Here is a 13,933-nt window from a genome sequence, read left to right on the forward strand (position 1 = left end):
AAGCAGTTAAGACCTATTTATTAGCAAAATACTTATGGAGTGTTTTGAACGCTACCGGTATTTATTTCTCTCAAGAGTGTGGTTCTATCCTGAAAGATGTCAATATTGCTCAGTTTATTATAGAAGGAACAGATTCTAACAAGTGGAGAGTACTTATAATAACATGTCCTAGCATAGTTTATATTAAATGTTTTACTGGTCCTACAGTTCTCTCTTGGTACATGTATTGCTATCCTAGACAGTAGATGACTATTTACAGAACTTGTTAATAAATTATGGAGGCATTTTATATCAATATTATTTCTTCTGTGTTGCATACTTTCAAAATTAAAGAGAGACAAAAGAGATGAGTACGAAATACTACTTTCATTATTCCAGGAGGGATAGTAACCAAATGATTTAAGAAACAAAAATCTAATGAATCTTTTTTGAACACTCTCAATTTTGTTAATATATATAATTTGATAGGGGTTCCATACAGTACTGCAATATTCAAGTTCGATGTTGTATTATTAACTTAAGTGGTTCTGTCCTGTCAATGAGATGCCTGATGTTTTTTGCATTCCAGGACCTTAATTCTTTGTCGAATCATCTTGAGTGTGAACATCAGAGATTATTCTGGATTCAAGCGATTTCTGTGTTTCATTTTGATTGATGTCAATGCAGAGAAACTCTGCTCATACAAATAAGTAGAGGGGAATTACAGAAGGTGTGAAATGGCTGTGTCACTAAGTTCCATATACTCTTTGCGAGTATAATGCCAAAAGTCACAAATTGACAAGTTTTTCGAATTTTGTTTTCAATGTACTGTACTATTAACGGACATTTCTAGTAGACTTTCGTTCAATTTTAAGAGAAGTTCAGAGGAATTGAAGGCTGTGGTGGAAAAAGGATTATATAATCACAATCATTAGCTTCGATCATTCATGAAACATACAAGCTTATTTTAAATTTCACGTACCCCCTAAAAAGTCTTCACTGTTGAATACCACTGGTCTAAAGAACCATTATATGGGAGGGGAAAGTCGGGCAAGGGATTGCTTGCGTCAGGGGTAGTCGGAACATTGCAGTTAACTAAGCAGTGTTGCCAATATGAAATCTAAGAAACTAACTGAAAAAGTAGCTAAATAGTTAAGAGATAGTGACTACTATGTAAAAAATTAAATTTAAAAATTATATTTATACTTAAGTATGACATTATTAAGCTAAGAAGTAAAAATGAGTTTAAGTGTCCGAGAAAGAAATAACTCAGAACTAGATCTGGTGACATGTATATTCCTGCCTACATGTTGAGATCATAGCTGCAAGTCACACATCTCTTATATCTTCCAATGTTCATTATGATTATGCTGTCTAGTATCCGAACGTTATTCAGCCCAAACTTAGTAATAACCTCCTTCAGGTTACTGTGTCATACTACCATTAGGTCCTCCCTGATGGTGATATCACTACCTTTCAGCTTCCTCTTATTAGGAAAAGTTCATGCCTCTTGCAGTACAACACGAACTTAGCAATAATAGGCTGTTGTCTATTGTTTCCATTGTCATGCCTGCCCACTTGATGGCTCTTATCGATGTCATGAGGTTGGACATCCACACCAGTCCATTGTGCCACATCCATAATAATCTTGTCAGTGTCCTTGACTTCTCCCTCTGCCATGCGAAATATTCGCAAACATTACCGACACTGATACTGTGTTGTCTTGAGGTCACTAATCACTTTATTGTTAGATCCTCAGTTGTCTTTTATAGCTCTGTTACAACTGCATTAGTGACATCTCCCTGATGAGGTTGGTAAGAACTTGCAGTGTTGTAGTATTTTTTAATGACTCTTTCACCACGCACTTAACACTTTCCTCCAAATCATCGACTTAAATTTTTTTTGCGACATTATGATTCAATTAGTGTACCATAGCAGCAGAACAGAAAATAATAAATGAAAATATAACACTAATGACACTTCGGACACCTACTGTAGAGTTATAAGCCAGGAGTGTTAGTGAATTATCTGGTACCTCTTGTGTTTGCGTGATACCAAATGGATCATCTTCCATTGTAGATGTTCCTTGCAATTTGTTCTGAGATTCGTAGATTTCAGCAGTGGGGGATTCTAGTCGACTCATAGACCTGCGTAAAATGCACAGAAACTCACCTTCACCAGGTTCTTGCTTACCTGACTGGACATGACGAATCATGTAGATCTGTGAGGTATGGAATGCAGATGGTAGTCGGGTTTGATAGCTGGAGAGGATTGCATATTGTGGTGGATGGTGGAGCTGACTTAATCAAGTAGCATATTCATACAAAATTCATCTCATCATGGATGCATATAAAATCGATTTGGGCTGAAATGGTTAGGAATGTTACATGTCCCTCCAGTAAGTGCTTTTATGCCTCTAGGCCTGCTTGAAAGGTATGTCTACATAGGCCAGTCCAGGCTATGTTATTTTACATTTAAAATATAAAGACTTTTTGTGAATTTATACTGAAATCATTGCATCCCCAAAACATGCGAGTTTTTTGTATTTTAATAGATTGTAAATTACTGTGGGATAGGGCACTGGAGATTAGGTACTGAACTAGTTGAAATTTTTAGTGAAGTATTAAGAATTGTAGCTGCTGGTTATAAGACTTGAAGTGAGATATTGATATGAGCCATTCGGAGCAGAAGTGGTGTAAGTCAAGAATGGGTAATGAGGATTGAAGTAAACATTCTGTAAAATACAGCGCAAAGTAGCAATTAATATTCACTTTATTTAAACTATTAGTAATCAGTGGATAGCAAGAACGACATATTAATTGCTACTTTGCACTGCATTTTACAGAAATTTTACTTTAAACCTCATTATCCAATTTTGACTTACACCACCTTTGCTCTGAACGGCTCACATGGTAAATGTTAGTAACCACAAATTCGTTTTTCTAATGAATATGTCCTTCTGTTTGTTGGATTTGTTTACAGTCACTTCATGGTTTCTCCTGTCCAGGCTGAAGTTTCCAGGAGTTTTTCCAGGTGAAATCTGGTTGTTGAGCAGTATGTCCTTCCATATTAGATTTTTGTGATAAAGGTAATATTTTTCTGCTTGAAATTAGGCCTATTCCTAATATTATTTTATACATCAAGATGTCTATATTAACTATCTTAAAATGGGGGTGTTAGTATTTATGTACGGTTATATAATAAAAAATTAAATTTATGTATATACCATTATATGAAGAATATAATAAAGTTGCAGATACATTAAGTTGCATCAAGTGAAACAGTAGGTAATTTCAGCAATTACAGAAGCTCCAGTTGTTGCTTTTCAGGAGAAACGAGACATTCTGCTAATAAAATTTCAGGGTTTCGTTATATTTCATTGTCTTTGGAAGACTAATGGCTGCAATGCTTATCATTAGGTTGTAGGTCCGCTGGTTCAAACATGACCAAGGATGGTGAATTTTTAAGGTAAATAAAAATTCTTAACATAGCCTCATTCGGAAAACTTGTACTGTTGATTTTAGGCACATAAAAGGAACCTCTCTCTGAATGAGAAGACTCCAATCAAAATTTACTGCTCATTTCTTGTTCACATTAATATTTGGGTCTGTATGAATGACTTAATTACATGTGGGTTTGTGGCATCCTTCACCTGTGAACCAGTCCAATCCATTGGTTATGTGTCAGATAGAAAGGAATACTACTTTTCTTCGTATACTTGTTTTGTAAAATTGTTATTAAATGAAATAGAACGTTTCTATGGTTGTTATATTCATCTAACAGCATACAAACTTGTTCTGTTTTTGTATGGAATTAATATATTCAGTAGTCTTTTCCTTAATATCTAGTGTTACAACGAATTTTACTTGTGGTGTGTTATCAACAGAAGTATAAATAGAAGCTCTCAAAACACTTTTTCACAATTTTAAGTATGGTATGTTTGTATGCATGTCTACAATTAAATAATGAGAAATTAATTACTCTCACAGTCAGTGCTTTTTTTTTTCCTAGAGGAAAAGGTGGTGGAACTCTGTGTAAAATGTTTTGAAGTAATAGGTGAGAATTTAGAACTGTCCAGTGGACAGGGAATTCAAGGCCTAAATAGAGTTAAAAAAAAGTCATGTTGAAACATAAATTAACCCTTATTTATTGTGATGTGAAAGTATTATCTTCGTTGTTCTGGGACTCCTGGGTGTAGCAATCGTGTATGCATTGAGAGTAAAAATGTCGATTGCTATAGTAACCATCGTGCTTTATCATTTTCTATCTGTTGCTTATACATCCACTCTCATTTGCAATGCATAAGCCTCGACATTGTGAATTTTCTCTTTTCACTTGCGAATTTTTCCATTTTCATTTGTCGACCGCTGATTGTTGGTCAGTGAAGATTGTAGCTTGGTTCATTACGAATTGTTTTACAGCACTGCAAACGTTCTATTACTTCACATTCTCGAGTTACACTACCTCAGCTGCCATGCGACCCACCAGTTCGTGTAATTTCCCAGTCCCTCATATCGCTAGATGATGTCACCCGCTCTAACTCAAGGTCATGTTGAATACATTTTTGTCCTTTGTCAATTGCCGTTTGCATCATTCGAATAGACCTGTATCACGTAGTTTAGGAATTATAGGCACAACAAAACTGGTCTGAAAATGTGTCAGTCGATTTCCTAGGATGACACCCCTAATACTGGACCGAACTTATAAATGTATTCACGTCAAAAAGGTGTTCTGCCAGGAAAAAAACACTGCTCATAGTTATAATTTCTATGGATAATTATTGTACGGAGCCAATTCAGAGGGTTATTTTATGAACGGATCTCAAATTTGTGGACACAGCAGTTATTATATTCGTTATTTCATGTTTAAATAATACTCTTTAGAACCAGAGATATATAATGGGTACAGACCCAGAAACAAAATTTGGGCTACCTGGATTTTCCAGAGCATGTGCAGTATGTTATAACTGGAACTTGGAAAATTCAGGTAGCCCAAATTTTCTCTCTGGCTCTGTACGTAAAACCTTTAACTTAAATGAATCCTATAGATTCAAAATCCCCTATATCTTTTTTCACAAATGAAAGGATTTTGACAGAAATTGGTGTAAAATAGAGAACATTTTCAACCTAACAGTGACTTTTAACAAACATTTTGCTTCAAATTTAGTGGCTTTTTGAATTCAAACTATATAAATCATTAAATTCATTCTTAGCAAGCAATATGTGAACATAATTCTGAACAAAATGGTCTTTACGGGGTTTTGAATCTAGAGGATTCAGATAACTTCGATGGTTTTATAAAAATATGTATTTATAATGGTAAACCTTCTCAAATAGTAATGGAATGGTAAACATATCGTCGTGACCACCACCACCACCACCGAGTGTAAATAATATCATAGAAAGACATCCTTGTCAAACAGATTTCTGTATCAGTATGGGTTTTGTAAAATATCCATTAATTTGTATATGTATACGAGAGGGAGTATTTTTAAATAATCTGAATGGAATCTACTAGGGATGGGATGATACCGCTTTTTGTCAATACTTGATACCCAATATTGATACCAAAATTTTGACACCAATACCTGATACTCGATACTCAGTTGTTAAAAACATCTTTGTAAATTTTCCAGATGATATACAATGTACTGCACGCTGTTGAATAGTTATACACAAACAAACTACACACTACAGTATTGACAGTAACACTATAATCTGCTAAAAGAAATATCGAAGCTGAGGGGGAAGGGTTAGGGAAAGTATAATATGGTATGTCTTTTGTAGTGAATTCTAATTATTTTGAAAGCATTAAGAATAGCACCCTTTTTTCTTTTTCTTCCAAGAACTGTTATTGTAGCTAGGTAGTATGTCTCTTCTCACACCATCGTTTTCATTCCCTCACATCACTACTATTGTTTTAAATTACAGGTATTGTAACTAGTTCTACGAATCTATATTTACGGTATTGCTTGTATAGTTATTTATAACTTGAGCTGTTTTGACAAGTTAACAGCTATGAGCTGAAAGATTGGTACTCTTCCCATACCACCAGTTTTTGTTATTCAGTATTCACTAATTGAACCAACTGACAATAGAAAAAGGGTAGAGGCGACACATACATTGTATTGGACAGAGAACAGATATATTTCTGTTTTCTAGTCACTAATTTTGAGAGAACTGTGCGTGCCAGGTACAATGATTTTTGGCTTTTGGAGAGGGGATCTTAATATGTTTACTAAGTGCTGAAATTCTTGGATTTAGGATTAAATATTATTTGAAATGCAGAAATTGAAAGTATTGAAAAGGTAACAAGGACTATCCCGATGTATTAGACATGCTTCGATACTTTTGAGTATCTTAGGTATCGAGGTATCGAGCAAATCCAAATTGTTCGAGAACATATAACAGGTATTCTTGGCTAACTTTCAAATGTCTTTTCCTTGTCAATATTTAAAATTTCGACTACATTTCATTACTCATCATCATCATCATCATCATCATCATCCTTGCATGTTTTGGATTTAGAGATCTGTTATGGTCTTTATCCAATGTTTAAAGGTTGGATCTAATGATCTCTTACCTGCTGGTTGGTAATTTAGAATCTGACGAGGTATTCTGGTACGGTTCATCCTTCTTAGATGAGATTTCCAATTTCTTCTATAGTTTTGTACATAATATATGGTTCAATTTATAGTTCTTTCATGATGTCAGAGTTTCTCTTATGATCTGTTCTGGAGTAGCCTGCTGCACGTCTCATAAATTTCATTTCTGTCGCAGACAATCTTTGTATAGCCATACTGCGGACTGTCAGGCCTCATTGCTGTACGATGAAAGAGTAATGGAACGGAGAAAAATTCCCCTCCGGCGCCAGGATTTGAACCCGGGTTTTCAGCTCTACATGCTGATGCTTTATCCACTAAGCCACACCGGATACAACCCCGACGTCGGACAGCATTGTCTCTGATTGAGTTCCAACTCTTTGGGTTCCCTCTAGTGGCCGCCCTCTGCACTACATCATAGATGTCTATGAACATAGGACCGAAGTCCACACATATGCTGAGGTGCACTCGTTATGAGTGACTAGTTGGCCGGGATCCGACGGAATAAGCACCGTCTTAAATCACTTCGTGATTTACGCATATCATATATTATTTCAATGTACCGAAGTACATATGATATTTCCATGCAGATATTCTGCGTCATCATACGATGAAAGAGTAATGGAACAGAGAAAAATTACCCTCCGGCGCCGGGATTTCTCCGTTCCATTACTCTTTCATCGTATGATGACGCAGAATATCTGCATGGAAATATCATAATGTACTTCGGTACATTGAAATAATATATGATATGCGTAAATCACGAAGTGATTTAAGACGGCGCTTATTCTGTCGGATCCTGGCCAACTAGTCACTCATAACGAGTGCACCTCAGCATATGTGTGGACTTCGGTCCTATGTTCGTAGACATCTATGACGTAGTGCAGAGGGCGGCCACTAGAGGGAACCCAAAGAGTTGGAACTCAATCAGAGACAATTCTGTCCGACGTCGGGGTTGTATCCGGTGTGGCTTAGTGGATAAAGCATCAGCACGGAGAGCTGAAAACCCGGGTTCAAATCCCGGCGCCGGAGGGGAATTTTTCTCCGTTCCATTACTCTTTCATCGTATGATGACGCAGAATATCTGCATGGAAATATCATATGTACTTCGGTACATTGAAATAATATACTCATTGCTGTAGCATAGTATAGGTCTGGTTAATGTTTTGTAGATTCTAGTGCGTGTGTGTTTCTGTAGTATAGTTGATTTAAAAATGTTATTAATAGTTCCCATTGCTTTGTTGAATTTAATGATTTTTTTTATTGAGGTCTTTCTCTTCTTCATATGCGATTTCATATCCAAGGTAATTAAATTGTTTAATTTGTTCTAGTATTTTATTATTAACGACAATTTTACAACGAACTGGATCTTTTCATAAAAAGGTCAGATTTTGCTGTCGAAATTTCCATATTGTAATTCTCTGTAGTTTGATGGAAACAGTGGACCTAATGTTGAAGATCATCATCTGAGGTCGTTATAAACATTATGTCATCTGTAAGTAATTAGGTGTCTAGATGGTATAATCGATTGAGTGGTATACTGCCGTGTAGTTTTAATCACCATTCCTTGATAATAGAGTTCATGTATATTATGAAGAGCAGAGGTGAAAGGGTACAACCTTGTCGTGACTCCTTGATTTATGGACCTCCATTCCGAAAGTTTGTTTTAAATCCTATCTTGTATATAGTTATCATTGTAAGTATCGTATATAGCTTAATATTAATTGATTTGGAATACCATCATGTGTTAGACCAGCGGTCATCAGCACAGTGCACCCTCAGGCTAGCGTCTCATACATGTGGATAACACATTGCACTGATGTGCATCCATGGCTGTTGGCGGATATGCTTCCTCCCTCTCCCTTCTGCACGACGGTGCATATTGTGATACACTTTTTACCCATTACTCATTTCAGTGAGTGCTGACAACCAGTATGTTAGAGTCTCTAATAATTTGTTCCTGTTTACTTTATCGAAGATTTTCTTCAAATCAAGAAATGGAAATGTCATACATGTTTTGACATTGAATTCTGTATGTTTTTCTATTAGGAGTTTAATAGTGAAGTATCCATCAGCACAAGACCTACCTTTACGAAATCCATTTTGAGCTTCATCTAGTATAGTGTCACAGTAGTTAGTTAATTTAATTTTTAATGATTTGGTGTACATTTTATAGCCAAAATTCATAATACCTATTCCTCTAAAATTATCACAGTTGTTTATATCGCCTTTTCATTATTTTGTCTCTTATTGTTACTGAATTATTGATTATAGTTCTTTCTGACACTGAGCACAACTGGCCTGTGCCTCTTACCCTATATCTTCATAAATGTTTTTTATCTCTTCATTGTTTTATATACACTTTTAACTTTTATATAATCACTGATTGAATTTATAACTCTTTACTGTGTTAATATGAGAACATTTGAAGAACATCACTTCGAAAGTAGTCAGCCAGGTAATTTCCTCATATTAACTCAGTAGAGAGTTATAAAGTCAATCAGTGAATATTTTTTAGTCTGTATTTAGAATCATTATAGGTTGGAAATCTGTTTTGATGTTTCAGGATTTTAGGGATTAAGATAATCCTCATTGAACCCTACACACTCAATAGGATTTTTTATAATTTCATTAATTTTAGCAGAGGTCGTGTGAGTTTGATATAGGCCTATATATGCTCAACATTTTTTAAAATTATAATTTATACCATCTGGTCCATAAGATGACTTGGAACTAGCTGTCAGAATTCTTTTAATTCTTTTTCAGTTATATCCTCTTCTAACTGCAGCTGATTGTATGGATTAATTTTATTTTGAAAGTAGTTCAATATGATTTGCTGGTCGTCAGATGAACAATTTTCTCTACAAAATATGTTTGTAAAATGTCTTTCAGCTTCTTTAGGACACTCTGTAGTTGAAGTAGCCCTTTCATTAATAATCATTTATTCATACATTTCGTTTGTCTTCGTTTCTTTTTACATGCAATATGGTATAGCTAATGCAGCCTTTTCTTCAGAAATTGTCCATTCTGTATGGCATCAAACAATAATTGAGCTTTTAATATGTCTTCCTGTAATGTATAAAGACTTGCTTTAACATATTAATTTATTTTATGACGTCTTTTCCTTCGCACTGTTGCTTATACAGGTCGTAAATTATTATGTTAGGCCTATAATAAAACTGTAGTTTGGATTTACAATCTCTTGCTGTAATAATTCCTTGACTTCGACTGTGCAAGAAGAATTTTGTGGCTGATGTATGTACATTAATTTCCTTAATTCAGCATATTAGATCTTTCTGCTGTAAAACCCAGCTATACTCACCAAGAAGAAAAATCGTCCATAATGTGATCATCACATAACAATTTAGAATTAAGTTTCCAGTAATGCTCCAAATTATGAAGCAGTGTATGAATCCTAGATAAGTACTAGGAAGGATTGGAAAGTAACTCACAACAATTTCTTTACAGTATACTATTTTGGTTAGGACGTTCAAAGTTGTCATATAGTCAATTTGAATCTTGCGCTACAGACAGCAATGGCTCGATTAGGTGTCACCGTGGAACGAGCGGTAACTACTGAGCAAAGATGGAATGTGTGTTAGCATCGTCTACTTGTGAAGAGCAGCGAGGTGTAGTCCGTTTTTTCTGAGCAAAACAAAAAAGTCCGAGTGAAATCCACAGGGATATGTTGGAGATGTATGGTGCTGATTGCCTGGACCATAGCAACATCTCCAGGTGGATCAGGTTCTTCGACGAGGGCCGAGTAAGTCTTACCGACAAAGCACGTTTCTGCCGACCAGTGACCGCTGCAACTCTACCCAATGTCAGAGGCATTGAGGGGCAGTCATTCATCCTACAGCCCAGATCTCGCACCATTTGAGTTTCACGTCTTCGGACCAGTGAAAAAATTCCTAGAAGGCCAATGCTTTGGTGAAATGAATCGTGCACAGGTGGTTATATGCCCAGAAAACGGAGTTTTATGAACGAGGCATAGTGAATCTGGTGTCACGATGGGGGAAATGTGTGAGAAACTTGGTTCCTGTGTTGAAAAATAGGTGAAACCTGAAGCTTTTTCTGTATTATTTCATGTTGCTTACCTATTAAATGCATTGCCACAAAAAGTTGTTGTGCATTACTTTTCGAGCCTTCCCCATACACTAGCTCATAATTATTTCATGTTGCTTACCTATTAAATACATTGCCACAAAAAGTTGTTGTGCATTACTTTTCGAGCCTCCCCCATATATTAGCTCATAATCGTCAGAGAAAGACATAGAGTAGAGACATTCAAAAGTGGAGTTTTAACTCTAACCCCTGGAAAAAGGAGAAAGGGGTAGACTACGTAATTCTGACGTAGTATATACCTTCTTCCACACTGCGCGGAGAGTGAGTAGGCTACTCAAGACAATGGTGGCATTTAGTTTACTGTTGTTAGTAATATCTGTGTCAAAGGCGTGTTCTTCTGGACCAGTGTCCAGAAAAAAGGACATTTATTTCTGAGTGGGAAAAAACGTTCTTTTATCGTGAGCATGAGGACAACATCCAATGCCGTATTTGTTCTAAAATGATAATTATGTGGAATGTATAAAACTAATATAAGTAGGGCTCGGAAGTTGATGAAATATTTTTTTTATGAGACATCACAGATAATGCAGTATGCAATACAAACTCGTTTCACTTCAACACGAACTGATATAGCCTACTTTTATTTTGCATCTGTTTGGTCTTTTATCATCTGCTGGTTTTTTTTTTTTTTTTAAGAAAATGTTATACTTTTTGTTGCATATTTTGCCTTTTTCTGCTTATGAACGGAAATTTTTTACAGTGCAGTCGTAGTCTAAATTGAAGAACCTACAGCAAATTGCTTACGCAATTCGATTGCATCTTACAAAAATTTTCCTTATGGTTACATTAGTCTTGACTCCTGATCACGTGTGTTATGTGCTTTCCCCATTCAACACAACAGAACAAATACTGCAGCAGCAGTGCCTACAGTCAGCATATTGTATTACACAAGTGAAGATATAAAAATACCGAAAGTAAAACAAAGTAGACAAAGTTTTTTTGCGACAGTTAGTGACTGGTAACCATGTATTTTTCAAAGATGGAAGTAATACTGTTTTGTTTGTATTTTTATATTAAAATCATGGTCATTTTTTTATTTTGACGTCATATTTTCAGAAATTTAAGGTCATTTTATAGGTTATTTTTCTGTGAATTTTAGGTCATCAACTTCCGAGCCTTAAATATAAGGCAATATTACATGGCCGATCATTCAATATATTCACAATTAGAAGGTAAGCTCCAAATTATTTCTTGCACAGCAGCATATTGCTATAACCGACATAACACCTGATTTTGAATCTATAATTTCTAGTCACAGAAGCTGCGCTAAAGAAAGTGAAGAAGAAAACGTGACAATGAAAAAGAAACAAAATGACAGTAAAAAGTAAAAAGAATAAACTGAAAATGAAAATGACACTTTGGGGATGTTAAACATTTTCATTTTCAGAAACTATTTACCACATGGCTATAATTATTAATTATGTTAATGAGTTTAAATGTTAGTGAATGGTTTATAAATATAATTAATTTGTTTGTTTTATTTTGGTTAAAAATTTAGTGATTTATACTGAAGAATAAAGTTGGGCTATATTATTTCCATGCAGGTATTTAAAATGTTTGAATGGAAAAATGAATGGTTTTTGTTTTTGTAAATAGTATTTTAAAAGTATCTGTGTCATTCACGACACTAAAAACGTTTTATTTTCGAACAAACACTAGCTTTTTTAATATATCTTAATACTAATGCAATGAAATGTTTCATAGTATAACTTTGTTTTATTTATGGCCATCTTAGTAACTAGATACATAAACTCTCATCAGCAAAACTTTATAATCCGTCATTACTTTAATTCTTTCTTGAAATCGCCTCCCACCCTCCACGCAAGTTACCTTTGTGTTGCGAGTTGCATTTCTTTGAAGCTTCACAGCTTATCATTTTGAGTACATCTGAAATAGAATGAACTCCTATCTGCTGTAGAAGAGTTTGCATTGGTCTGTTAATATAAATTCTACTTCTTCTTGTTGCATAGATGGAAGGTGAATTCATTTTACTTCATTTTCTCTTAATTTCTCTCACACATCAACTAATTGCAATTCATTGATAGCCACCAGCATGGTTTGTCAATCTGAAGTTGCGCTCGGGCGCGAGTTCGATCCCCGCTTGGGCTGATTACCTGGTTGGGTTTTTTTTTCGAGGTTTTCCCCAACCGTAAGGTGAATGCCAGGTAATCTACAGCGAATCCTCGGCCTCATCTCGCCAAATACCAGCTTGCTATCACCAATCTCATCGACGCTAAATAACCTAGTAGTTGATACAGCGTCATTAAATAACCAACAAAAAAAATTCATTGATTAGATGTTCCAGTGCTGGAGACGGATTATATGCCCCTCTTCGGCTTTTATAATGAACAGTACAATTAAAATGCCCTCCAATAATAATAAGTTTCTCATATATAATGAGATATGTCACGTGATATGAAATATTCTCATTCTTGTCTTTTGTTTATACTAAAATGCAGATATAGATTAGAAGTGTGTTATTACTCATCAATGCAATTGTAAGTCTCCCATGAGGATGGATCTCACTTTGTTGTATTGTATGGCCTATACCATAAATTATGGCTGTGCCTCTCTTATCCTCACCTGTATTACGTATTGCACTATATCTATCACCTGAAACATCAATATTGACTTCTTGCAGAAATACGAGTATAATATCGATGTCATTATCATAAATAAATTTTCGTAGTAAATGCTGTTTACCTTAATTTCGTAAACAATGAGTATTCAAAATTTTAATGCTTTAAATCACATTCATGAAGAGTAAAACCAAAAACAAATCAAAATAATTATACTTCATCATACTTACGGACTGAAGTATTAAGTATTTTTATTTCCTGTATTTGGAGAATTGGTCTTCCATGTAACTAGTCTTGGACCTTTATTTATAATTGGTCTCATTAAATAAGGTCAGATCTTAATATCTTCACTCCGCATCTTCATATCATCACTAAATTGGTTATCTAGTTTTGTATTATCACCCACTGCTACACACATATGTCATCAACAGTCAGCTCCATTTCACTAGAACATGCATGTCCATACTGTCCACTTATATCTTGATTACGTGTTTTTGTTTTGTTTTATTGTAAATGTTAATTAAAGTTGAATATCATCAGATATTAGTGTCTTAGATTCTTAGTCATAATTTTGATATTCCTGTACATTGTGTGTTGGGTTGTTACGCGTATTTAAATGATTTGTCTGTATGGTAACTTTTAAGTCCTT

General features: G+C 35.0%; 1 protein-coding gene and 1 non-coding gene across 4 annotated transcripts in view; both read left to right on the top strand.

Annotated features, from left to right (window-relative positions):
- Positions 1-13,933, top strand: part of olf186-M (Ki-ras-induced actin-interacting protein-IP3R-interacting domain olf186-M) — a 324,363-nt gene that overhangs the window by 9,808 nt on the left and 300,622 nt on the right. For all 3 annotated transcript variants that reach the window (XM_069841399.1, XM_069841400.1, XM_069841401.1), the window contains exon 2: positions 2,962-3,067. The gene's annotated coding sequence lies outside the window, so the exon portion shown is untranslated. The remainder of the gene's footprint in view (positions 1-2,961; positions 3,068-13,933) is intronic.
- Positions 7,541-7,612, top strand: TRNAS-GGA (transfer RNA serine (anticodon GGA)). Its single transcript has one exon. It is a non-coding gene; the product is annotated as a tRNA-Ser (tRNA).

This window comes from Periplaneta americana, chromosome 12 (genome assembly GCF_040183065.1).
Source record: "Periplaneta americana isolate PAMFEO1 chromosome 12, P.americana_PAMFEO1_priV1, whole genome shotgun sequence".
In the NCBI taxonomy this organism is placed as follows: Eukaryota; Metazoa; Arthropoda; class Insecta; order Blattodea; family Blattidae; genus Periplaneta; species Periplaneta americana.